The following is a 25,447-nucleotide window of genomic DNA, read 5'->3' on the forward strand; positions in this document are numbered from 1 at the left end:
CCACTCGCCATAGACAACGCTTTCCAAGCAATTTGCGATAGTGTCAACAAATGCTTCCCTTATCTGACTTTTTTCTTTCGTCAATGTGCCATTGTACACTATTTCCTTAACTTCTTTTCTTTGTGCATATTGCTTTTCATCACCTAGTTCCCGTTTTGTAGGTGTCTCGCCCATCCAAAGCTTTTCTGTTCTTGACCTAATAATAGCACCTCTGTATTTCTCTTTATCTAAAAACTCGAGCTTGTGTTTCGTATTTGTGATTTCCTAGGTGAACGAGCCCAGTTTCGCACTCTCTTCCTTTAAAAGTGCTTGCAGTTGCAACTGCAAGTTCTTCTCGCCTTGTTCTTCTCAAAATTAAGCTTCGTCGTTCGTTGTATAGCACTTAGTTTAACATTTTGTTGAAAGTTTCCCACCGTTCTTCCCAGTCATCTTTTTCATCTTCATACACCATCGTTAACGCTTCTGTTAATTTTTAGAAAATGTTTCATCTTTCAGAATACTATGGTTTAATTTCCAAAGGTTCCAGTTGAACTTTGTCGTTTTTTTTCTTCTTTCCCAAGCGTGAATCTCACCAAACAGCGGTCGCTAAACGACACTGGTGTAACCAAGTATTCATCACAGCACATCACAAGGTCAAGTGGAATGTATGCTCTATCTAAACGCGCGTGACTTTGACCCTCAAAATGTGTGAACTGGACCCTGCCGTTAGACATGCAGAGGGCCACATCTTCCAGTCCATTCTCTGCAATCAATTCACTCAAAATCCGCTCGCTTTGATCGCGGATATTTACACGCTTGGAGTGGTCCTCCATTGCGCACACACAGTTAAAGTCACCCATAAATATAACATATCTACTACAATCAAGAAAACCACTAATTTCTTCAAAGAAAGCTTTCCTTTCGTTCTCGCGGTTCGGGGCATACAAGCAAATCACGCGCCATTCAAAATTCAGTAGCGAAAAATCACATACTACGAATCGTCCACTATCACTGCTTCTTATATTTGTCTCAACAGCACCAATAGATTTCTTCACGAAAATGGCACACCCTCCCGACAAGCCATTGCAATGTGATACACAAATATTATACGTGGTGCGAAATGGCAGAACCATTCGATCAGTTTCCTCCTCCCTCGCTACTTTAGTTTCTTGCACGGCAATCACATCTAAATCGTGTTCCGCAGTCTGCTTAATTGGTACTGACGTCTTCCAGCAGCTAACCCGCGCACATTTAGAGTGGCGAAACGAACTGCTCTCTCAAGACTAATAGCCATTTTTATCTTTAAAAAAAAGGATGCGCTCACCAAAAACAAGGTGTGCCCCGATTTTCGGGTACACACGTAGTGCGTTAGCTGTGTTGTCAAGTGGGCGGCTGAGCCGCCCTCTTCTCCCCCTCCTTGACGTTTGGCTTTGCGGTGGGCCGCGGCCGGGGACTGGTTGACGCTTTCGTCGGAGGTTCACTGCTAGTTGCGCCCTTTGAATCTTCACCGCCGTCGTCTCGTGGTCTCTTTACCACCGCACTATTTTCTTCTGCTTCACGGCAATCCATGAAGTCCTCTTCGGAAGGCTTTTGGTGAACTTCCGCTGCCTCAGTGTTTGCACTTGTTTTATCGGTGGCATCCTCGGTGACATTGGAGTCCGTAATCTTCGTCTTCGCTTGAACTGAAATTTGCACATGTGCAGTGATTTTCAAACTTTCCTCAGCAGTTTTCGGTGGCTCATTTTCTTAGGTGCTTGTCTCTTGTGCCCCTCAAATTGCTGCTGGACTCACACATTCTTCTGCTTCGGCTTCGTCCATGGTTAGCTCGGATTTCTTCGTGCTCACCGTGGTCATGGCAGCTGCAGCATACGTCCTCGAGCAGTTTTCTACGGTATGGCCAAAGCGTTTGCAGACGTTGCATCACGGGACGCGGCAATCCTTTCTGATGTGGCCAATTGCTAGCAGCGCAAACACCTTGGTGCTCTTCCGGGCACCACGACAACGGCAAGCTCGCCTCCAACGCGCAGCTTGTGGAAATTGTCCAACGTTACGTCGGCCTTCAGTCGCACCACAACTGTACGTGTCATGGTGCTCTGCTGGCTGTAACCGTCAATTCGCCATTTATCCAGTCCTATTTCCATGACCGTTCCGTAGGACTCAGCGCGTTTCGCACATCTTCTTCGCGTACGTGGTAGAGCAACCAGTGAAGCTTCAGACGGACGTCGTGGTGGCTTGGATCAATTACGATGCATCGCCGCGGCCCTTCACCGTCAATTTCGGATCAACCAAAAACTTCTTCGCGCCTTCAGCGGTCTTGCAGGTAACCGCCCACACATGGTTCATTTGATAGGCGCCAAGCGCAAGAACTTCGGTGGGCGGGACACGTTTAAACAGTGGTTCACGAAAATCTTCTGCACGATACGGTCTTCCTTTATATCAGCATGTAGAAAACATATTTGAACAACATACACAGTTGGCGGGGGGCAAAATGACTGCATAATCCTGCGACACTTCATTCCTGGTACCGCGGCTAAACTGGGCCGCTACATCCGCTCCAACGGAGCTCATGATAGACACGTCCGTAGGCTTTCGCGGCCGGAAGTGGAATCCCCACTGCGCTACCGAGGCGGACAGAGAACAAAGGAAACAGCCCAATCTCATTCCTCCTAGTTGAGACGGCGTTGAGAAATTGAAATGCCGCGGAACAATGAACTGCACAAGATTGCAACACACTTCCTTTCTAGTGCCTAAAAAATGAGTAGCACTATTGCTTAAGGCAGCAAGAAATACATCGCCGCCTTTGCCCCTGGTGAGGATCGAATCACGACCGTCAGATTATGAGACTGACACGCTGCCTACTGCGCTACCGAGGCTTTTTTTTTTTTAGTACCGGTTTACCACTTACAACACACAACTCATACAGAGAAGGATACAAATATGATAAAATACACGTAAGCCTTTTCATGGCGGAGTGGGAGGTTAAATGGCCTCAGAGAAGCCAGCTTATCAAGAACAGGTAACAATCTGGTGGTCTCTCTGGATTTTGAGAGCATCTCGTATGTAACCACAGTGTTCAATGAAGTTTTGCACTGCCGATCGTGCGTTTATATCCGCATTCCTGACCACCATCCTCGTTTTCCATACACTGTGCAAGCACAACAGCATTAGCATGTCACATGGCACGTCGTCTGTATCTGCACATGGCAAAAATCTGGATACCAAAGGGTGATACTGGCAACTCCTTCTTGACTGTCCGCTGAAGAATGTCTCACAGAAAAACCGCATCGTGACAGTCAGGAAAGATGTGCTCTATCGTTTCGGTCTTCTGGCATATCAAACAGTGCAATCTCCATGGAACAAAGATGCCTTTACTTTCAAGCCACGGTTTTACAGGGAGCGTGCCTGTGTGCAGTTGGAAAAAAAAAGTTTTTGATGACGCTCTAACTGGCATTTTCCGAACTCGTTTTAAAACGTCACGTTCTTGTCCTAGTTGACAGATGGAGCGGTACAACGGTATTGGCAAAAATACATTGAGCTAGATCTTTGTATATCAGTTTACGCGCAACTGTGCTCAGGTATTCTAAGGAAAATCGCGGCTTCAGTACTTGATAAGCTGAGACAATTTCGCGCCAAAAGCTGCTCAATGTTCCCCGTGTCTCTGCGTTTGACGACACAATATATTCCGGAATATGATTACACCGTCTAACGTGTATAACAGCACGCAAGAAAAAAGCTCTTTGGTGTCGCAAAAAGAAAAACCTTGAAACGTTTGTTTCAAAAACAAATGACAAAGAGCAAGTCTTCCGTTCGCACGGAAAGGAAAAAGTTTGACCGACTAGTGCGTTCCCATGTGGAATTCCATATATAGGCGGAAAACACTCTGTGTAATTTCTGAACACAAATTGTGCTCATGCTGAACACTTGAAGTACATTAAACACTTTTGCAACAAAAAATACATTACAGGCTGTTGCGCGTGAAAACATAGAAAAGTTATGCCCTCTCCATTTTTCAGATTGGTCCTTCAGCCTGTCTGTCTCTCCTGCCCAGTATTCGCTAGTATTTCTAAAATGCTCAAGAGGCACCCCCAAGTTACTAGCAGGAATACTTGTCCATCGCATATTTGCATACGCCTCCGGCGCTTCCCCCCAATTTCCATGCAAATGCCAAGAGATTTACCCCAGCTAATGGCACTTCCGGTAGCACTGCAGAATGCTGTAGCTTCCTTAACAGCTTCATATACTGTCCTTGTCTCTGCAGAATATGGCTATGTCGTCTGCTTAGGCCAGTATCTTCACTTCGCTGGTGTAATAGGAATAACCATGTACCCTTTCATTTCTTAGAATTTTAAACATGAGGGTTCCAATAAAGTGCAAAAAGAAGAGACGAGCACGTGCACCCTTGTTTTATACCTGACAGCACTGGAATGTCTCACTTAAGGTGCTGTTGATTATAAGGTTTACGGCACACTCTTCATACACCATTTTTATGCCTTCAGTGATGACACTTCCCACATTACAATGTTCTAATACTAACTGTAATATGTCCTGATTAACCCTGTCAAATGCTTTCTGAAGATAGAGTTGTATCATAGCTATGTTATCACGATTTATATCGCAGCATTTTAGGATAGTTCTAGTGGTGTGTATATTTGTGTAAATTGTCCTTCCTTTGATGCCACATGTCTGGTGAGGTAGTATGAGGTGTGTGATAACGCTCTGAAATCTCTTGGCTAGCACCTTTATAAAAATTTTATAGTCTACATTCGTAAGGCTTATTGGTCGATAGGCCTCAAGAGCCATCAATTTCCTGGGATCATCTGATTTTGGAATTAGTACTACATGGCATTTTCTAAACAATAAAGGTGCCCTTTTTTGATCATAGCACTCATCTATCACGCGGTGTAACGCTTGTGCCAGTTCTTTCTTGAAGGTTTTGTAAATGGCAGCCCCTAGTCCATCAGGCCCCGGTGCCTTGCCGGTGCTTAGTTCATCAATGGCCTGTTCTACTTCATGCAGACTGCAGATCTAGCGCCGTTCTAGCGTTTCACTCACTTCATCGTCTATCCTTGGCATGAGCGATAAAAAATAATTTCGAAAAGCTACTGTATCATTTATTTCAGGGCTTAGCAGTCTTTTATAACACTCAACAAACGCTTTCTTTATCATTTCGTCATCACGTGTCGCTTCGTTTTTATCTCTTATTTCTTTTATCTTTTTTTTTACTGCTTGCCTTTTTCTTCACCGAATGCCCGCTTAGTAGGCGTTTCCCCGAGCCATAGTCTTTCTGCTCGTGCTCTGACCATCGCCCCACGATATTTATTCTCATCGATCACTTCAAGTTTACCTTCACGTCACGTATTTCCTTGCTAAAGTGTCCAGGGTTAGTACTCTCAACAGTAGTCATAAAATCTAACGTGCTCTTCAGTTCTTTCTCTTGCTGTTTTTCATTACTACGCAGCACGCTAGCTCGTTCAATCGCAGCAATCTTTACTTCGTTTTTAAATTGTTCCCAAACCGTTGTGAAATTAGAAGTTTCAAGCGAAAATATTGCATCTTTCTTCTCCTTTACTTTATTTAAAAATTTCCATCATCCAAAAATTTATCGTTCAATTTCCACAAATTCCAACTGAATCTTGACACTTTTGTTTTGGTTACTACTGTCGCTATCACCAAGCAGTGATCACTAAATGTGACAGTCTTTACTCTGTACGCAGTCAGATGCGGTGTGATTTCAGCAGAAACATATATGCGATCAAGTCTAGCGTGACTTACACCTTGATAGTGCGTATGCTGTACGTGCTCGTCGCCTTAAAAAATACAACCAACGTCGTCTAGTTCAAACTCGTTTACAAGCGCGTTTAACAGTGACGCACTTTTATCGCGATAGGTCAATCTGTTTGCTCGATCTTGCGGTCTACACCACATAGTTAAAGTCCCAAATAATATTATGTTTCTTTCGTACGTCATGCAGGCTTTCAGGTTTCCTATGTATTCTTCGCGTTCGTGAATCTTCTTCGGCGCATAAACACATATTGCACGCCAGAGGAGGCGCAAAAAACTAATTCGATGACTAGACTACCGTTAGCACTAGACGTGACAGTTTGCACCACCAATATCAGTGCATTTCGAACTAGCATTATTCGCTTTCTACTTTGTTTCTTGCACTGCCATTATGCCGATATCATTTTCTAACAAGAGCCGGCTATCTGGCACTGCGTTCTGATGCCAAACACCTCACATTTATCGTCCCTACACAAAGGGAAACTGTCATATTAACAGCCATGTTTATATTAGGCATACATACAGAATGGTACTCAGTCTGGGCAGGCAACAAAGGCAAAAAACAGTACGCGGCACCATCTACATGTCCTCTAGGGCAGGTCTTGCACTGAGGGCACGCTGTCTCGGCACAGTCGTCCGCCTGTCAGGCGGCACGTTCGGCTTCGGTTTGAAGCCGGGTTCGCCTTGTTATCGACGTCTCGGCGAAGGTTTGCCGCTGCTCGATCGTTCCGGTGTGTCTGTATCCGTCGGTGACCTCGCGAGGGCTCTTTGCAGCTGCTTCGGCGGCTGCAATCATTTCGACATCCTCAGAATCCTCGGTCCTGTCTTTCGTGGTCGACTCCGACGTGCTCGCTGATGGCGCGCCCTTTGTCCCAGTCAAATTTTCTTCGGTAATCGGTTTCTCAGACAGCACGCTCTTTGCTCGACAGTCTGGCCGCCATGGAGCCCTTGGTTCCTCCGGTGTTGGAGTCGCTTCGGGGTTCTGCTATCTACCGCCTGCCCTTCGGTCTCTGCTTGGAACGCCGCATCAGCGTCAGCGTGGTCCATTATCGGTTCAGCCATTTCGTCGCCTTTAACTGGGCTTATCACCGCAGCATACGACCTCACGCACTCTTGTTCTTCGTGGTCGTAGCGGTGGCAAAGTGCACAGCGTGGTATGCGGCACTCGTGCCGGATGTGTCCAGTTCCATGGCACCGGAGGCATAACGGGGGCCTTCCTGGAACATGCACGAGCGCTAAGTTTTCGGCGACATGCACCTGGTGAGGGAAGTCTTCAACTGTCACGCCAGGTTTGGCTGGAGCGTCACCAAACGGGTGGTGTACCCTTTGTCATTGCATCCCTGTACTCGCCACTTTTCTCGGGTGACGTCTGTAACCTTTCCGTAAGGGGCTAAGGCTGCACGAACTTCGTCGTAATGAACGAAGTGCACCAGCCAATAAAGCTTCAGCCTGATGCCTTGGTTGCAGGGATCAAATACGCACGAGAGTTGGTCTTTTACGTTGAAAGATTCCGCTGCTAGCATCTTTTCTTGCAGACTCATCACGGAAGACACCACCCATACGTGGTTCATTTGGAAAGCGCCAAGGGCCACCATTTCCGGCAGCAGTGCAAGACGCGCGATAGCATCTCGAAAGTGCTCGACCCGATACGGCCTGGTTTTAACGTCAGCGTGCAAAAATACAGTGTACAAAACTGAAGTACCTGAAGGCAGATGAGGCAAAACAACTTGGTATTCCGGGTAAGGCTTATCCGTACACCTGGTACACGGCCGAAGGCCGCTGTAACCGCCCCTACCGAGCAAGGCATTCTGCGTCCGTTCACTGCAGTGGCCGGAAGTAGAATCCTGCGCTACCAAGGCGGACAGGGAACGCAAGGAGACACGCCCAATCTCATTCTTCTAGTTGAGACGCGTTGAGAAAGTGAAATGCCGCGGAACAATGGTACTGCACGAGATAGCACAACACACGTCCATTCTAGTGTCTAACAAGTGAGTACCACTATTGCTTCAGGCTGCAGCGAAAAATATATCGCCGCCTTTGCCCCGGTGAGGATCGAACTCACGACCTTCAGATTATGAGACTGACGCGCTGCCTACTGCGCTACCGAGCTTTTTTTTCTTTATTTTCCTTTCTCAGGAAAGATACAAAACAAAAAAATCACTATACATGCTACTATCTGTAATTAAAAACGCTTGCCTGCTTTCGGCAAAACGTGGGTATTAAAACCACTTCAGATTAACAAGACCATCTAATACCGGCATCCATTGTGGTGGATCATTCTGCGCTTTAAGTATCTCACGAATGAAGGCGATGCCTTCTTTGAAATATTCTCTGGCAGGCTGGGGGTTTAAGTCGGCATGATGCACGGCCATTCTTGTTTTCCATATGCTATGAAGACATAGCGCCATAAACATGTCATACGGCACTCCTTTATCGTTTGCGGTTGGGGAGGAAGCGGATGCCATATGGGGTAAGCGGCAAATCTTTTTTCAAGGTGCGCTGCAGTATGTCCCATAAGAAGGTGGAATCTTCACAATCCAGGAAAATATGGTCAATAGTTTCCGGCTTTTTGCACAGTAAGCAATTTATCGTCCAAGGCCAAAAATACCCTTCTGCTCTAACCACGGTTTAACGGGCAGAGTTCCGGTGTGCAATTGAAAGAAAAAACGTTTTAAACCGTAAATCGTACTGGCATCCGCTTCACCCTTCTTTTCAGTACGTCTTTGCCAGCCCCTGCTGGAAACAAAGGAGCGATACATGGTTCTGGCATAGATACATCAACAACATCTTTATACAGTTTCTTCGAGTGACGCTGCTGAGGTATGCCAACGAGAACCGTGCCACGAGGAACTGGTAAGACCAGACGACTTCTCGCAGGAAGCCTCGTACTTCGGCCCTTAACCATAGATTACACAATACGCCGGCATAACATCACATAATCTCATTTGAATAACAGTACGTAGGAAACCGTTGCTTTGGTCCCGCACAAAGATAAATCTGGACACTACCTGTTTTAAAAACAAATGCGCCAAGCCCAGTCCGCCGCTTTCAAGGAGCGGAATAAATTTGTGCGACTTGTACGCTCCCATGTTGAACCCCATATATACCTGCAAGCACCAGTGCGCCTTTGAATGCTTGCTCTCGTCGCACACAATACTTGAAGAACGTACCAGATCTTGGCTACCAGAAAGAGGTTACACACTGTTGACCTTGCAAATATAGATAGGTCTCTCCCTCCAAACTTGGTAGATTTTCTCTTTATTTGCTCTGCTTCATTCTTCCAATAGTCCTTAGTGTCTCTGTAGTGATTAAAGGCACCCCGAGGTATTTCGTTGGTGAAACCGTCCACTGCATTTTTTCAAAGACTGCAGGGATGTCATCCCAATCCCATGCCCAAAGGCCCAAAGATTTGTCCCAATTGATAACGCTGCCTGTCATTTTACAAAAACTCGTCGCGACACTCACCGCGTTCCTGACACTTGCTTGGTAAGTACAGAAAACAGCAATGTCGTCAGCATATGTGAGTAGCTTAACTTCGCTTGTGCTCAACTTAAAACCTTTTATTGCACTGGACGACAAGATTTTCAAACAGAAAGGCTCCAGGTACAGCGCAAACAGTAAAGGAGATAATGGGCATCCTTGCCTAACAGAGGACTTTATCTGGAAACTGGCAGTTAATGATTTATTAACTTTAATCCTGCTAGAAATGTCCGCATAACACATTGTTATGCCTTCCATCAAGACCAGTCCCGACATTGATATATTCTATAATGTTGAAAAGGACTTTATGCGCAACTCTGTCGAATGCCTTCTCTAAGTCGAGTTGTAACATTGGCGACTTTCCCGCAGTAGGCATCGCAGCACTCCATGACTGTTCTAGCCACGTGTATGTTGGTCAGAATGGACCTTCCTTTTATGCCGCAAGTCTGATGTGGCCCTACAAGTTTGGTTATAACGCTTTGAAGTCTTCTGCTTAAAACTTCAGCGAAAATCGTTGTAGTCCGTGTTCGTTAGACTTATTGGTCGATACGCTCGTACTGACAGCTATGCAGCTGGATCGTCTGTTTTGGAAAAAGTACAACATGGCTCTGCCTGAAAGAAGGGGGTAACTTCTTTCTTCTGTATGCCTCAATTATAACGTTAAGGAGGACAACTGCTATTTCTGTTTTAAACGCCTTGTAGAATTCTGAACCCAAACCATCAGGGCCTGGTGATTTCCCTGCACTCAAATCCCGATCGCCCACGTCAATTTCTGCAACGTTGATTGGAGCTTCAAGGTTCGTTTAAATTCTTCTTCTAGTTTGGCATGAGCCTCAAGAAATCGCATGGAAATCCTTCCTCAATCTGTGGTTCGTGGCCAAGCAATTCTTGATAATAATCGACAAAAGCGCGTCGTATCAGTTTCTCGTCTCGCACAACTTCATCTCTGTACACTATCGCTTTTATTTCGTTGCGCGACGCATAGCTTTTTTCGTCTGATAGAGCACGTTTGGTCGGGTTTTCACCCATATATATTTTTTCCGCACGTGCGCGTACTACTGCTCCTCTGTATCTTTCTGTATTAATTACTTCTAGTTTGCTTTTAACTTCTTTATTTCTCTGGCAAAGGTACCCGGAGCTGCAGTTTCCGCATTCAAATAAAAGTCAAGCCGACTTTGCAGCTCAGTTTCTTCTTTCCTTTGCTGTCTACGCAATGCGCCGGCTCTTTCGATAGCTGAAATTTTCGCGTTTTGTTTGAAATCTTCCCATGCTTCAGCGTAACACCTCGGTTCACTTTCCAGTAGATCTCCAATTTTTCTTTTATTTCCTGCACATATACCTCATCATCGAGGATCTTAACATTGCATTTCCACAGCTCCCAGTTGAAACTTCGCTGGTTTCCTCGGGCCTAGCGTACATATAACCAAGCTATGGTCGCTAAAGAAACGTTTTTAACATCGTATTTATTGCAAAAGAGTGCCAAATCTGCCGAAACATAGATTCGGCTCCAGTCTAGCTTGGCTGTCCCGCTGGTAGTGGGTGAACCGAGGCAATGTACCGTTTGATAGGAAGTACGCTACATCTTCTAATTGGTGTTCTACAGTCAGTGAGTTTAATACTGATACAATCGCATCCCGTATCGCGGAAACTCTTGCCCTATCCTCTACTCTGCAGACACAGTTAAAGTCCCCCATCTTTATAACAGTCCTGTCACAGGTCAGATAATGTTCAACACTTTCGAAAAACAATCTGCGCTCATTTGCCACGTTTGGGGCATATAAACCAACTATTCGGAAATTCTGGGCCTGCAACGTTATGTCACATACAATAAGCCGCCCAGTGTCACACGTGTACACACTGTCAACAGATATTCCTGTGGAGTGCTTCACAAACAGCGCACCACCACCGGCGGTACCAATTGCATGCGAAACGTATACATTGTAGTACGTCCTAAAAGGTTCAACCATGCGGTTTGTTCCTTCTTCACTTCCAATCTTTGTCTCCTGTATGGCAATTACGTCCAGCTCATTTTCCATAAACAGTCGATTCAGCTGGTATTGCTTCCTCCCGCGTCGACAAGCCCCGCACATTAAGGTGCCCACATAAAGAGGTGTTTGAAGAGTAATTGCCATTTTTTTTACGCTACACAAAACCGCATGGTAGTACCTTGCTTAATACAAGACGACAACCCACCTCCACATTTATAAAGCATATCCAAGTCACTCCAGCCATTTTGATTCCAAACTTTGATTTGTCGTGGCGGCGTCGACGCATTGTCTCCTCCGGTCAACTCCGCTGCTATTGTCCGGTTGAAAGAAAAAAAGGACGTCACGTCACGTCGCCGGCGGGGCTGCGCGTTTCCGCTCGGGCCGTGGCTCGAGCGGTATTTTCGGTGTGAATTTCAATGTAGCCCTTCGAATAGGTTGTCGTCTTCACAGGCGGCTCATCCGTTGCAATCTGGTCGGTCGCGTGCCCGTCTTTGCCATCTTCATGGAGTCGTTTTGACACAAGGCTGCTGGCACTACTCATAGTGACGTCTGTAGTTACAGGTCTTCCTCGACCCTCACGCCAGGTGCATTGCCTTGGCTCGTTGGGGCGCCCATCACCAATGTCTCTGCAGCCTCGGTCGAAGTGTTGGCGGTCACTTCCTCAGTAAAGGTTGCATCCTTTTGCTTCACGTGGGCGGTGCTAGCCGCACCAGGAATTCGCGAGCTGTCTGCCTCGGGGGTAGTTTCAGCCGCGTCCTGCCTCGTCCATTAGATGTTCCGTGGATATTTCTTCATTCGCTTTGACACCCGCCACGTTTGCGTAGGTTCGCACGCAGCTGCTTTCATCGTGGCCATATCGCCGACACTTAGCACACCGCGGTACCCGGCAGTCACGCCTGATATGACCCGTGGCATGGCACCTCAAGCATAGCGGGGGGCGTCCCGGTGCGACGAGTAGAGCCATGATTCCTGCAAACCCGCAACTGATGGGGTAAATCTTCTAGCGTCACACCAGGCTTGAGCTTCAGACCAACTGTGCGCGTTGACGAGCCCTTGTCAGCTATTCCATGCACTCGCCAGCGCTCCTTGTAGATATCGCTCACTTTCCCGTACGGTGCCAGGGCAGAACGCACTTCTTCGTCTGCTACATTATGTAGTACCCAGTAGAGCTTTATACGTACTTCTTGATTTTCGGGGTCAACCACAAGGCACCGTTTCTCCTTCACGCGTACTTCACCGATTCCTACCATCTTCTTAGTAGCTTCGGCACATTTGAACGTGACGGCCCAAACGTGGTTCATCTGGAACGCCCCCAAAGCTATTACTTCAGGGAGCACTCCAAGATGAACCAACATGTCCCGAAAATCTTCTACACGATAAGGCCTGGCTTTCAAGTCCCCGTGAAGAAAAACAGTATTCGCAACAGATGTACCTGTTGGCAGCGACGGCAGAACAACTTGATAGTCCTGGGTGTCATCAGCAAAAAACCTGTTTCCGCGGCCCACCTGGGCCGCTGATACTGCTCCGGCGGAGCCCATTCCACAAGCGTCCGTTTGCTATCACGGCCGGAAGTAGCACTGCGCTACCGAGGCGGACAGCTAACACAAGGAGACACGCCCAATCTCATTTCTTCTAGTTGAGACGGCGTTGAGAAAGTGAAATGCCGCCGAAGAATGATAGTGCACAAGATAGCAACGCACCTCCTTTCTAGTGTCTAAAAAGTGAGTACCACTATTGCTTGAGGCAGCAAAAAATATATCGCCGCCTTTGCCCCGGGTGAGGATCGAACTCATGACCTTCAGATTATGAGACTGACGCGCTGCCTACTGCGCTACCGAGGCGGACTGCTAACACAAGGAGACACGCCCAATCTCATTTCTTCTAGTTGAGACGGCGTTGAGAAAGTGAAATGCCGCGAAAGAATGATAGTGCACAAGATAGCAACACACGTCCATTCTAGTGTCTAAAAAGTGAGTACCACTATTGCTTGAGGCAGCAAAAAATATATCGCCGCCTTTGCCCGGGTGAGGATCGAACTCACGACCTTCAGATTATGAGACTGACGCGCTGCCTACTGCGCTACCGAGGCGGACTGCTAACACAAGGAGACACGCCCAATCTCATTTCTTCTAGTTGAGACGGCGTTGAGAAAGTGAAATGCCGCGGAAGAATGATAGTGCACAAGATAGCAACACATCTCCTTTCTAGTGTCTAAAAAAGTGAGTACCACTATTGCTTGAGGCAGCAAAAAATATATCGCCGCCTTTGCCCCGGGTGAGGATCGAACTCACGACCTTCAGATTATGAGACTGACGCGCTGCCTACTGCGCTATCGAGGCGGACAGCTTTTTTTTTTTATTTATTGCCGGTCTTTGACAATGTACAGAACAAAATCTCAAAAAGCACAACTACAAAACATATTGGAAAACATGAAAAGCCATCAGTCCAACATGGACTGGCGTTGTCGAATTAAAATTCTTTTAATGCTGTCAGAGATTCTATCCTCGACAGCCAATCAGGTACACATTCTTGTGTTTTCTTTATTTCAATGAACCGAGACATACTGTCTCGAAAATAAATACGAGCCGGCCTAGCGTCTGGGTCGCAATGGTACCCAGCCATCCGTGCCCGCCATAAACAGTGGAGGCCATGGAGCATGATTAAATCGTATGGTACCCCGTCCCTCATTCTTTATCGCTAGGTACCTGATCCCGTGCGGATTCAACGGAAACTCCTTCTTGATTGTCCGTTTTAGGACGTCCCAGAAGTAGACCCCTTCCCAGCAATGCAAGAACACATGATCTACTGTTTCAGGTTGCTTGCAAATCAAGCAGTGTGAGCCCCATGGTACAAGGAATCCACGTTCTTCCATGAATGTCTTCACTGACAGTGTTCCTGTATGTAGCTTAAAAAAGAATGTTTTAACGCCAGTAGGCACCTCCATTCTTTTCACCCGTTTCAGAACATCCTGTCCTGTTCCTCCACTGTATACAGCTCTGTACAATGGCACTGGAAATACAATGTCGCATACATCTTTATATAATGTCTTTCTTTTCACGTCAGAAAGAGAATCGAAAGAAAAACGCACAGAAAGAAAGCGCACACTATCGACTACTTCTTTAAGATAGCCGCGAATCGCCCCTGGCATACTATTAGTACTAACAATGAGTGCCGGCAAGGCGTCTCTTAACCTGAGCTGTAATACCGTACGCAGAAATGGATCACGCACATCTCGAAAAAACAAAAATCTATTGACAAGCTGTCGTACAAAAAGATGCGCCAAGCCCAGCCCCCCTTCCTTCACCCGTCTGAACAGGTTTGTTCGGCTACATCTTTCCCAGCTAGATTCCCAGATAAAAACGGCGAACACTCTATGCAACCTTTGTACATTTACCCTTGAACAAACAACGTCTGCATGACGTACCACAACTTCGTAATGAAAAACATATTGCATACAGTTGCCTTTGCAAAAATGGACAGGTTGATGCCTTTCCACCTGTCTGCTTTCTCTCTTGTTCTTTTATTTGGTTCGTCCAGTATTCCTCGCTGTGTTTGTAACTGTCCAAGGGAACACCCAGATACTTGGTAGGGGTTTTCACCCAGCTCACATTAGCAAAGTTGTCTGGGGCCGAAGACCACTCTTCGTGCCACAAACCGAGGGATTTACCCCAGTTCACTTTACTGCCCGTCACATCACAAAACTGTTCGCAACGCGAATTGTTTCCGTTACACTTTCTCTGCTTGTACAACACACGGCGATATCATCTGCATATGCCAGGAGCTTGACTTCTGTGGCTGCCAAGCTATAACCGCGTATATGAGCATTCTCTATTATCGCCAAACACATCGTTTCTATGTAAATAGCAAACAAAAGAGGACTGAGGGGGCAGCCTTGACGCACAGAACGCATGACGTTAATGGGGGCCCCCAATGATTTATTGACAATTAAGCGTGTTGTGCAGTTCTGATACGCCAACGCCACTCCCTCAGTGATAATGGCACCCACATTAATGTGTTCCAGAATGGCAAACAAAGTATTATGAGACACACAGTCAAACGCTTTCTCGAGGTCAAGCTGGAGCACTGCGACGCCGTCGTAAGTGATGTCACAGCACTCGAGCACGCACCGCATCGTGTGAATATTCGAAAAAATTGACCTCCCTTTGATCCCACACGTTTGGTGGTCTACAACTATTTCTTTGATGACGCTTTGAAGTCTGGCTGCCAAAACCTTCATGAAAATCTTATAGTCGACATTGGTTAAAGATATCGGCCTATAAGATGTCACGAGCCTAAGTTTCTCGCTTTGTCACTCTTAGGTATCAAGATGGTATGCGCTTTACTAAAAGAAGGCGGCAAGCTTTGTTCACATACGCGGCGTTAAACAGGTCTGTTAGCAGGGGCGACAGTTCTTTCTTGAAGGCTTTATAAAAAACACGCGCTCAGACCGTCAGGTCCGGGTGATTTGCCATTGTTCAAATCATTTATTGCTTTTTCGACTTCGTGTTCTCTTATATTGCCTTCTAATAGGTCCTTCGTGTCGTCACTTAATCGCGGCATGCGACTGAGAAAGACCCTTTTGAACTCGTCTACATTGGCTTCTTGATATGCAAACAATGACTGGTAATACTCTAAAAACGCTCGTCCTATGCTCTTATTATCGTCGACGAGTGTGCCATTCCACGAGATCTTATCGACATGATTACGTCGACCATGAGCTTTTTCAAGTCCAAGCACCCTTTTGGTGGGCGTCTCCCCCGCTACTAATGCGTTTGCTCTTGCGCGCACAATCGCACCTTGATAGCGTTCTTTGTCCAACTGTTCGATTTTTTCTTTGATGGTTCGCATATCTTGCTTATACGCCCCTGGCTCTTCGCACTCCAGCGCTATCAGCTGATTAAGTATCTTTCGTAAGTCTCGTTCTTTCATTTCCCTCTCAAACTTTAAGCAGCTAGATCTTTCTATTGCTTTCATTTTTACCTTCTGTTTGAACCATTCCCATTTCTCTGCTATTGTTTCAATACATTCATCGCTTACTTCCATAACGGCCTCATGAATTGCGTCTACAAATGGCGCGTCTTTTAGAAGTAAGGCATTCATTTTTCATTGGTCCCAGTTAAAAGATTGACTCTTCTTCTTCATTCCTATGGTACACATCACCAAGCAGTGATCGGAGAACGACACAGGTGCAACAGAATAACTGTGGCACTTTGGAATCATGTCCTGTGACATGTACAAGCGGTCTAACCGCGCATGGCTACTGCCTTGAAATCGCGTATACCTCACTTCCCGCTCCCCCTCCAGACACTCACATACATCGTCTAGTTCACTTTCGCTGATCAGCCTAGACAATATATGACTGCTTTATCGCGGATACCACCATTATTGCATCTATCCCGAGCACTCAAAACACAGTTGAAATCCCCCAACAAAAGCATGCACTTTTCACTGCTAATATACTGAAAAAGACTCGAAAAAAATAATGCACGTTCTTCTACCCCATTTGGCGCATATATGCATATAACTCGGAATTCAACTTTACAAAACACAAAATCGCAAATAAGAATCCTTCCCGACGGACATGAAAACACACTTTGAACAACCAGGTCTCGTAACTTCTTAACAAACAGGACACATCCAGCGGACGTCCCTACCGCGTGGCTCACGACTGCATAATATCTAGTCGTGAAACGCCGCACCATGCTCCCGGTCTCTCCTCCCCGTCTACCTTGGTCTCCTGGACAGCTAAAACGTCTATGTCGTAGTCAGTGATCAACCGTAGTACTTGACACTGCCTACGGCTAGCCGCCAAGCCTCGCACGTTTAGTGCGGCAATGCTGAGAGACGGGTCAGGTGCCATGCTGTACTAAAGAATGAAGTAGGCCCGAGCATGGTGCTTACCTCTCACGACTAGCCCTCGGCTAGCCGCCTCCGGAGCCGCCCGGCTTCCCGGCGTTGTTGGTGGTGTGCTGCGCTTTGTCCACAGGCCTTCTCTTGGGCGGAACATTCGGTTTGGGTTTGAAACCCGAACGCCTCCCAAGAGGCGTATTGCCGGCGGCCCATCCCCGGTGCTGGATGCTGCGTTATCCTTGTCTCCGGCGTCGTCTCGGGGGCGCTTGAAGGTTGCACCGAGACTAGCAGCCCGGTCCCCGTCGTTGGCAGCCTCGCTCTGTTCCATTTCTGAATCTTCGTCATCGCTTTCGCCTTCACTCGCACCTTCCTTTCGAAGGACAGCTTCCGTGTCGACCCGTGGCGGCCCAGTCACTTGCTCAGCAGCTTCGTCCACCTTGGCTTCAGCGCCCACCGGCACTGTCACGGTACTTGTTTTCGCTGGTGGCACTTGGTCTCCGGCTCCCTTGGCGGCGTCTTCAGCCTCGGCTGCATCCATCAGATTTTCGGCTGCCGCTTCACTCACTGCTGGGCCTGTCGCTGTAGCGTACGTCTTCACGCAGTCGGCGTCGACGTGCCCAAAACGTCTGCAACGGGAGCAGCGCGGCACCTTACACTCTCGCCGGACGTGCCCAGTGCCCTGGCAACGCAAGCACTGCATAGGCCGACCGGGAACGACCACCAAAGCGAGTTCTCCGCCGACGCGGACCTGATGTGGAAGGTCCTCTACCTTGACGCCGGTCTTCAGCTTGAGGAGCACGGTCCGCGTGGTAGAGGTCTTGTCCCCCATACCTTGGACACGCCACCTCCCCTGGCTTACCTCATCCACGTTGCCGAAAGGCGCAAACGCCACCCGGACGTCATCGTCGGCAACGCCATACAGCAGCCAGTGAAGTCGAAGCTTCACCTGCTGGTCCTGTGGGTCGACGATGACGCACCGTCGCCCTTTCACTTGAAGTTCCTTCAGGGCCACCAGCCGTTTCGTGGTAGTCGCATCCTTAAGGGTCACCGCCCACACGTGATTGATCTGGTACACCCCTATGCATACCACGCCAGGCAGCAAGCCCGTCGGCAGTAGGGCGTCTCTGAAGTCCTCGACCCTGTATGGTCTCGCACGTACATCCCCGTGTAAAAACACGGTGTTAGTAGCCACTCGTCCTTTAGGCAGTTGCGGCAAAATAAAAGGGTAATCCTTCTCTTCGTCGTTGGTCCTGTTTCCGCGGCCAAAAGTGACCGCTGTCGCTGCCCCGGGAGAGGCCATGATTCACGAACCGTCAAGCTCGGTGGCCGGAAGCAGAATGATCGAGGCGGACAGCTAACACAAGGAGACACGCCCAATCTCATTTCTTCTAGTTGAGACGGCGTTGAGAAAGTGAAATGCCGCGGAAGAATGATAGTGCACAAGATAGCAACACACGTCCATTGTAGTGTCTAAAAAGTGAGTACCACTATTGTTTGAGGCAGCAAAAAATATATCGCCGCCATTGCCCCGGGTGAGGATCGAACTCACGACCTTCAGATTATGAGACTGACGCGCTGCCTACTGCGCTACCGAGGCGGACAGGTAACACAAGGAGACACGCCCAATCTCATTTCTTCTAGTTGAGACGGCGTTGAGAAAGTGAAATGCCGCGGAACAATGATACTGCACGAGATAGCAACACACGTCCATTCTAGTGTCTAAAAAGTGAGTACCACTATTGCTTCAGGCAGCAAAAAATATATCGCCGCCTTTGCCCCGGGTGAGGATCGAACTGACGACCTTCAGATTATGAGACTGACGCGCTGCCGACTGCGCTACCGAGGCGGACAGCTAACACATGGAGACACGCCCAATCTCATTTCTTCTAGTTGAGACGGCGTTGAGAAAGTTAAATGCCGCGGAAGAATGATAGTGCACAAGATAGCAACACACGTCCTTTCTAGTGTCTAAAAAGTGAGTACCACTATTGCTTCAGGCAGCAAAAAATATATCGCCGCCTTTGCCCCGGGTGAGGATCGAACTCACGACCTTCAGATTATGAGACTGACGCGCTGCCTACTGCGCTACCGAGGCGGACTGCTAACACAAGGAGACACGCCCAATCTCATTTCTTCTAGTTGAGACGGCGTTGAGAAAGTGAAATGCCGCGGAACAATGATACTGCACGAGATAGCAACACACGTCCATTCTAGTGTCTAAAAAGTGAGTACCACTATTGCTTCAGGCAGCAAAAAATATATCGCCGCCTTTGCCCCGGGTGAGGATCGAACTCACGACCTTCAGATTATGAGACTGACGCGCTGCCTACTGCGCTACCGAGGCTTTTTTTTTCTTTATTGCCTGTTACATAACAACATATATACAACGCACAGGAATTCACCGCCTCCAATTCAAACAGAAAAAGACAGTACAGTTCTAGGTACAAGTGTACCTTGTCAGTAAATGTTTAAAACAGCTTAATGGCTGCAAGCTGTTCAAAGGTTGGTAACCACTCAGGTGGTTCACTGAGTACTTTATAGACTTCGCGAATAAACAAGATGTTTTCTATAAAATATTCTCTTGCCCGTTTTGCGCGTACATCTTCATTTCGCACCACCATTCGTGTTTTCCACATGCTGTGCATGCAGAGTAACATCACCATGTCACATGGCACGCCTTCTGTCTCATCAAAAGGTAAAAACCGGATTCCAAAGGGTGTTAATGGGAATTCTTTCTTAATGGTCCTTTGTAGAATGTCCCAAAGGAAGACTGAATCCCAGCACTCCAGAAAAATGTGCTCAATTGTTTCCGGTTTCTTGCAGATGTGGCAATTAACACTCCAGGGTACAAAGATCCCTTTCTCCTGCAGCCATGGCTTGACAGGAAGCGTGCCAGTGTGTAGCATAAAGAAAAAGCTTTTTGTCGTTGGTCTTACTGGCATTCCTTTAACACGCTTCAACACGTTCTGCTCTCGCCCCAGTGCATATATTGCACGGTATATTGGCACGGGACACATTATATTTATTAAATCCTTATATAATCGCTTTCTTGCGACAGTACTAAGGTACTTCATAGAAAAGTGTGCTTTTAAAAGACGGAAAGCACTTATCACTTCGAACAAAAAACCTCGGACAACTATTTTCCTTCTAGCACATGACGTCACTACATACTCTGGCAGTGCGTCACCTAATCGCGTCCGGATAACGCACCGCAAAAAACAATTGCTTTCATCTCGCAAGAATATGAATCGCGACACTATCTGTTTCAAAAACAAATGCGATAACCCCAAACCTCCTTTCTGCACTGAATGAAACAGATTCAAACGACTCATGCGCTCCCATCCGGACCCCCACACGAACGAAGCAAACACCCTGTGCAACTTCTGTACACACACTCGCGACATACATAAAACTTGTAACATGTAATACACTTTGGCTACAAGAAACACATTGCACACCGTGGCTCTCGCGAATATTGACAGATTCTTGCCACCCCACTTCGTTGTTTGTGCTTTAAGCCGCTCGGTTTGCTCGGTCCATTGCGTGGTAGTATCGCGATAGTATTCTAAAGGAACACCAAGATAACTGGCTGGCGTATCAGTGAACGGTATCGTTTCGACCATTGCAGGCCGGCTATCCCCTTCACCGTGCCAAAAGCCTAAGCTTTTTTGCCAACTTATGGCACTCCCGGTGAGAGCGCAAAACCTTCTTGCATCCTTGACTGCTTCCCGAATGCTCTCTTGATCAATGCAAAAAAGCGCGATGTCATCTGCGTAAGCTAATATTTTTACCTCTTGCGTTAAGAGACGGTAGCCGCGAATATTTTTGTTTTCCCGTACTTTCAGACAGAAAGGTTCAAGAAAAATGGCAAAAGGAAAGGGGACAAAGGGCACCCCTGGCGCACACTGGATAACACTGGTATATTTTCACTAATTCTTTTGTTGATTACCAGGTGAGCTGAACACTTCTCATAGGCCATGGCTACTCCGTCCTGAATCACTTTTCCTACATTGATGTGTTCTAACACTGCAAGGAGTATGCTGTGAGCAACCCTGTCGAAAGCTTTTTCTAGGTCTAATTGAACCATTGCTACACGTTCGAGGTTTGCGTCGCAACACTCCAATATACTCCTAGCGACGTGAATATTCGACATTATTGTCCTTTTTCTGATACCACATGTTTGGTGAGGACCTACTATTAACTTGATAACTGTCTGCAGTCTTTTGCCAAGTACTTTCATGTAGATCTTGTAATCCACGTTCGTGAGGCTTATAGGCCTGTATCCATTAACGAATTGCAGCTTTACCGCTTCATTGGATTTCGGTATAAGTACGACGTGACTTTTCCTGAATGATGGCGGCAAGTGCTTAGTTTCATGAGCTTCCGCAACAACACAGTAAAGTAACTCAGCTAGTTCCACCTTGAAAGTTTTATAGAATGAAGCTCCTAGGCCGTCAGGTCCAGGCGCTTTTCCTTTACCCAAGTCTTCAATGGCTTCTTTAATTTCTTTAGCCGTGATAGGGCTCTCGAGTCCCTCTTTAATTTCATCTTCTAGTTTCGGCAGAAGCGTTAGAAAAGTGTTAACAAACTCTACCGTAATGGGCACCTGCCTACCCAGCAAAGCTCGGTAGTGTTTAACGAAAGCTTTCTCAATGACTTCTTGGTCTTTAGACATTGCGTCGTTAAACCAGATTTCTTTAATTATGTTCTTAGAAGCGTAACTCTTTTCGTCACTGAGCGCCCGCTTAGTTGGCGTTTCTCCGAGCCACAGTCGATCGGCTCGTGCTCTTATCGCAGCCCCTTGATAAGTTTCGGCGTCCAACGTTTCGAGTTCGCATTTAATTTCTCGTATCTGCTTAGAAAAAAATCCCGGCACTGTGCACTCCGCATTTAGAAAGTAATCCAGCATGTTTTGTAGTTCTTTCTCTCTTTGTTTTGCTTTATGACGTATCACGCAAGCCCTCTCGATTGCACTCATTTTCACATCAATTTTGAACTGCTCCCATAGCTCAGCATAGTTTGATGTGACATCCATTTGCATCCCATCAATTTTTTCCTTTACAGTTTTTACGAAACATTCATCACTTAAGATTTTGTCATTCATTTTCCACAGTTCCCAGTTAAAGTTAGACCCTCTAAGCTTCTCGCCCACTGTACAGGTTACCAGGCTGTGGTCACTGAAGCTCACATGCTTTACTGTGTAGCTAGTGACCGTGCGCGCGAGGCTTGCTGATACGTATAGACGGTCTAGTCGAGCGTGACTCTCACCTTGAAAGTGAGTAAAAAGAACACTGTTTCCGCTTAAAACGTTTCCCACGTCTACTAAATCATAGCCTGCCATGATTGCGTTGAGTTGATGTGCACTTTTATCGCGTACTACAGTATTCGGCACCCTATCTTCGGACATGCATACACAATTAAAGTCTCCGAGGACGACGACATTTCTTTCACATTCCAGAAGTGTCTCAACATAGTCAAAAAATATTTTCCTATCACAAACATTGTTCGGAGAGTACACACAGATCATTCGCCAACCAACATCATTTAAAGAGAAGTCGCACAGTACCAATCGCCCATCTTGGGCCGTCATTACACTTTGTTCAACAATGCCTATTGAATTACGCAAAAATAAAAGACAGCCACCGGCCTTGCCTACCGCATGGCAAACACATATGCTATAACGGAATTTAAAAATATCGACCATTTTGTCCGTTTGCTCTTCACTTTCAATTTTAGTTTCTTGAACCGCAAGAACGTCTATGTCGTTTTCTAGCATCAGGCGACTTAATTGGGCTTGTCTCCGTCTGGCCGTTAACCCGCGTACGTTAAGCGTGCCAATACGTAATGCTAGCCCAAGATTATTTGCCATGGAAAGAGAAGAGCAAGCGATAACACAATAACTTTATGGAATCAAAGGTAGTGTAACTTACAGATATTCTCTGCGCTCTTATAAGCTCCGTCGCATGCGACGAAGCCACGACGTCTCGCTCTTCGGCACACATCATTGACCTCGATCGTTCCAAAAACCCGAGTCACAACTTAGCGTTCTACGAGAACAGCACCCCGCTACTGCGGAGGAACTGTCGGCGTTGTCTGCTTATCTGGGGGAACGGCCGGCGTCTGCCGCCCGTCCGAGGGAACTGCCGGCGTCTGCCGCCCGTCCGAGGGAACCGCCGGCGTTTGCCGTCCGTCTGGGGGTACTGTCGGCGTCGTCTGCTTGTCTGGGGGAACTGCCAGCGTCTGCCTCCTGTCTGTCGGGACGTTTGGTCTAGGCTTAAGCGTAGACCGGCGGAAAACGGAGGCCTTCGAGGGCGGCCCTTCGTTGCTACCACCGTCGTCTTGCTCAAGCGTGCCATCCACGTCGGTGACTTCCCGGGGCCTCTTTGAAACTGCGATGGCTTGGTCTTTTTTCTCGCAAGACTCATTGAGTCCGGCCGCGGCAGGGTTGCCCTGTCGTAGAACGCCCTCGGTATCCACCGCATTGTCTGCGCTTTCATACACCATCGCATTTTCCGCAGCCGGTTCACCTTGCGCTTCGCTGTCCCTACCCTCACTGCTGCCCTTGGTAGGTTGGCACTTGTCGCTAGCCGAGACCACTGGCTTCTCTTGCTTGCCCTGTGGGTCACCACCCCCTCCAGCAGTCTCTTCCGCGTCTGCCTGGTCCATCAGGTGCTCGTCGATGGCGTCACTCCGGCCCGGCCCAGTCACGTTAGCGTAGCTTCGCACGCATTGGGTCTCGTCGTGGCCAAAACGACGACAGAGCCCACAACGTGGCACACGGCACTCGCGCCGTATATGGCCGGTGCCGCGGCACCGGAGGCAGAGCGGAGGTCTGCCTGGCACGATCACGAGTGCATGGTCTTCTGATACTCGTAGCTGATGCGGGATGTCTTCCATGGTCATACCAGCCTTTAAGCGTAGGGATACAAGTCGCGTGTGAGAGCCTTTGTCTCCGCAACCGGGCACTCGCCACCTCTCCCTGGATATTTCGGTCACAGTGCCGAATGGAGCCAGGGCTGCTCTGACGTCTTCGTCGGGGGTCGTGTGAAGCAGCCAGTAAAGCTTCATTCTGATGTCCTGGTTGCAGGGATCAATCGCGACACAGCGATGTTCCTTCACGCTAAACGTCCTTCGCCGACAAAAGCTTCCTTTTCCCGACATCGTCCTTGAATGTTATGGCCCAAACATGGTTCATCTGATAGGCCCCGAGGGCTACCACCTCCGTCATAAGCTTATAGCGGTCAAGCGCATCGCGAAAATGTTCAACACGATAAGGCCGGGCCTTCAAATCACCATGCAAAAACACGGTGTTACACACGGTCGTACCTGATGGCAGCTGAGGCAAAACAAGTTGGTAATCCTGTGAAGACGTTTCCGTAAGCCTGATACCGCGGCCCTGCTGGGCCGCTGAAACCGCCCCTTGGGAGCGAGACATTCCGTGACCGTTCGCTACGGTGTCCGGAAGTGGAATGGCGTCTGCGCTACCGAGGCGGACAGCTAACACATGGAGACACGCCCAATCTCATTTCTTCTAGTTGAGACGGCGTTGAGAAAGTGAAATGCCGCGGAAGAATGATAGTGCACAAGATAGCAACACACCTCCTTTCTAGTGTCTAAAAAGTGAGTACCACTATTGCTTGAGGCAGCAAAAAATATATCGCCGCCTTTGCCCCGGGTGAGGATCGAACTCACGACCTTCAGATTATGAGACTGACGCGCTGCCTACTGCGCTACCGAGGCGGACAGGTAACGCAAGGAGACACGCCCAATCTCATTTCTTCTAGTTGAGACGGCGTTGAGAAAGTGAAATGCCGCGGAAGAATGATAGTGCACAAGATAGCAACACACCTCCTTTCTAGTGTCTAAAAAGTGAGTACCACTATTGCTTGAGGCAGCAAAAAATATATCGCCGCCTTTGCCCCGGGTGAGGATCGAACTCACGACCTTCAGATTATGAGACTGACGCGCTGCCTACTGCGCTACCGAGGCGGACAGGTAACGCAAGGAGACACGCCCAATCTCATTTCTTCTAGTTGAGACGGCGTTGAGAAAGTGAAATGCCGCGGAAGAATGATAGTGCACAAGATAGCAACACACCTCCTTTCTAGTGTCTAAAAAGTGAGTACCACTATTGCTTGAGGCAGCAAAAAATATATCGCCGCCTTTGCCCCGGGTGAGGATCGAACTCACGACCTTCAGATTATGAGACTGACGCGCTGCCTACTGCGCTACCGAGGCGGACAGGTAACGCAAGGAGACACGCCCAATCTCATTTCTTCTAGTTGAGACGGCGTTGAGAAAGTGAAATGCCGCGGAAGAATGATAGTGCACAAGATAGCAACACACCTCCTTTCTAGTGTCTAAAAAGT

The 25,447-nt window shown here is 47.7% G+C and overlaps 10 non-coding genes across 10 annotated transcripts; all 10 read right to left on the bottom strand.

Annotated features, from left to right (window-relative positions):
* Positions 1-12,996: 12,996 nt before the first annotated feature.
* On the bottom strand, positions 12,997-13,069 carry Trnam-cau (transfer RNA methionine (anticodon CAU)). The gene has a single exon. It is a non-coding gene; the product is annotated as a tRNA-Met (tRNA).
* Positions 13,070-13,239: 170 nt separating this feature from the next.
* Positions 13,240-13,317, bottom strand: Trnam-cau (transfer RNA methionine (anticodon CAU)). The gene has a single exon. It is a non-coding gene; the product is annotated as a tRNA-Met (tRNA).
* A 177-nt stretch (positions 13,318-13,494) lies between these two features.
* Positions 13,495-13,567, bottom strand: Trnam-cau (transfer RNA methionine (anticodon CAU)). The gene has a single exon. It is a non-coding gene; the product is annotated as a tRNA-Met (tRNA).
* A 5,035-nt stretch (positions 13,568-18,602) lies between these two features.
* Positions 18,603-18,675, bottom strand: Trnam-cau (transfer RNA methionine (anticodon CAU)). The gene has a single exon. It is a non-coding gene; the product is annotated as a tRNA-Met (tRNA).
* Positions 18,676-18,851: 176 nt separating this feature from the next.
* On the bottom strand, positions 18,852-18,924 carry Trnam-cau (transfer RNA methionine (anticodon CAU)). The gene has a single exon. It is a non-coding gene; the product is annotated as a tRNA-Met (tRNA).
* A 176-nt stretch (positions 18,925-19,100) lies between these two features.
* Trnam-cau (transfer RNA methionine (anticodon CAU)) lies at positions 19,101-19,173 on the bottom strand. Its single transcript has one exon. It is a non-coding gene; the product is annotated as a tRNA-Met (tRNA).
* A 176-nt stretch (positions 19,174-19,349) lies between these two features.
* Positions 19,350-19,422, bottom strand: Trnam-cau (transfer RNA methionine (anticodon CAU)). Its single transcript has one exon. It is a non-coding gene; the product is annotated as a tRNA-Met (tRNA).
* A 5,323-nt stretch (positions 19,423-24,745) lies between these two features.
* Trnam-cau (transfer RNA methionine (anticodon CAU)) lies at positions 24,746-24,818 on the bottom strand. Its single transcript has one exon. It is a non-coding gene; the product is annotated as a tRNA-Met (tRNA).
* Positions 24,819-24,994: 176 nt separating this feature from the next.
* Positions 24,995-25,067, bottom strand: Trnam-cau (transfer RNA methionine (anticodon CAU)). Its single transcript has one exon. It is a non-coding gene; the product is annotated as a tRNA-Met (tRNA).
* Positions 25,068-25,243: 176 nt separating this feature from the next.
* Positions 25,244-25,316, bottom strand: Trnam-cau (transfer RNA methionine (anticodon CAU)). The gene has a single exon. It is a non-coding gene; the product is annotated as a tRNA-Met (tRNA).
* Positions 25,317-25,447: the final 131 nt, after the last annotated feature.

The sequence above is a fragment of the Dermacentor silvarum genome, chromosome 3 (assembly GCF_013339745.2).
Source record: "Dermacentor silvarum isolate Dsil-2018 chromosome 3, BIME_Dsil_1.4, whole genome shotgun sequence".
In the NCBI taxonomy this organism is placed as follows: Eukaryota; Metazoa; Arthropoda; class Arachnida; order Ixodida; family Ixodidae; genus Dermacentor; species Dermacentor silvarum.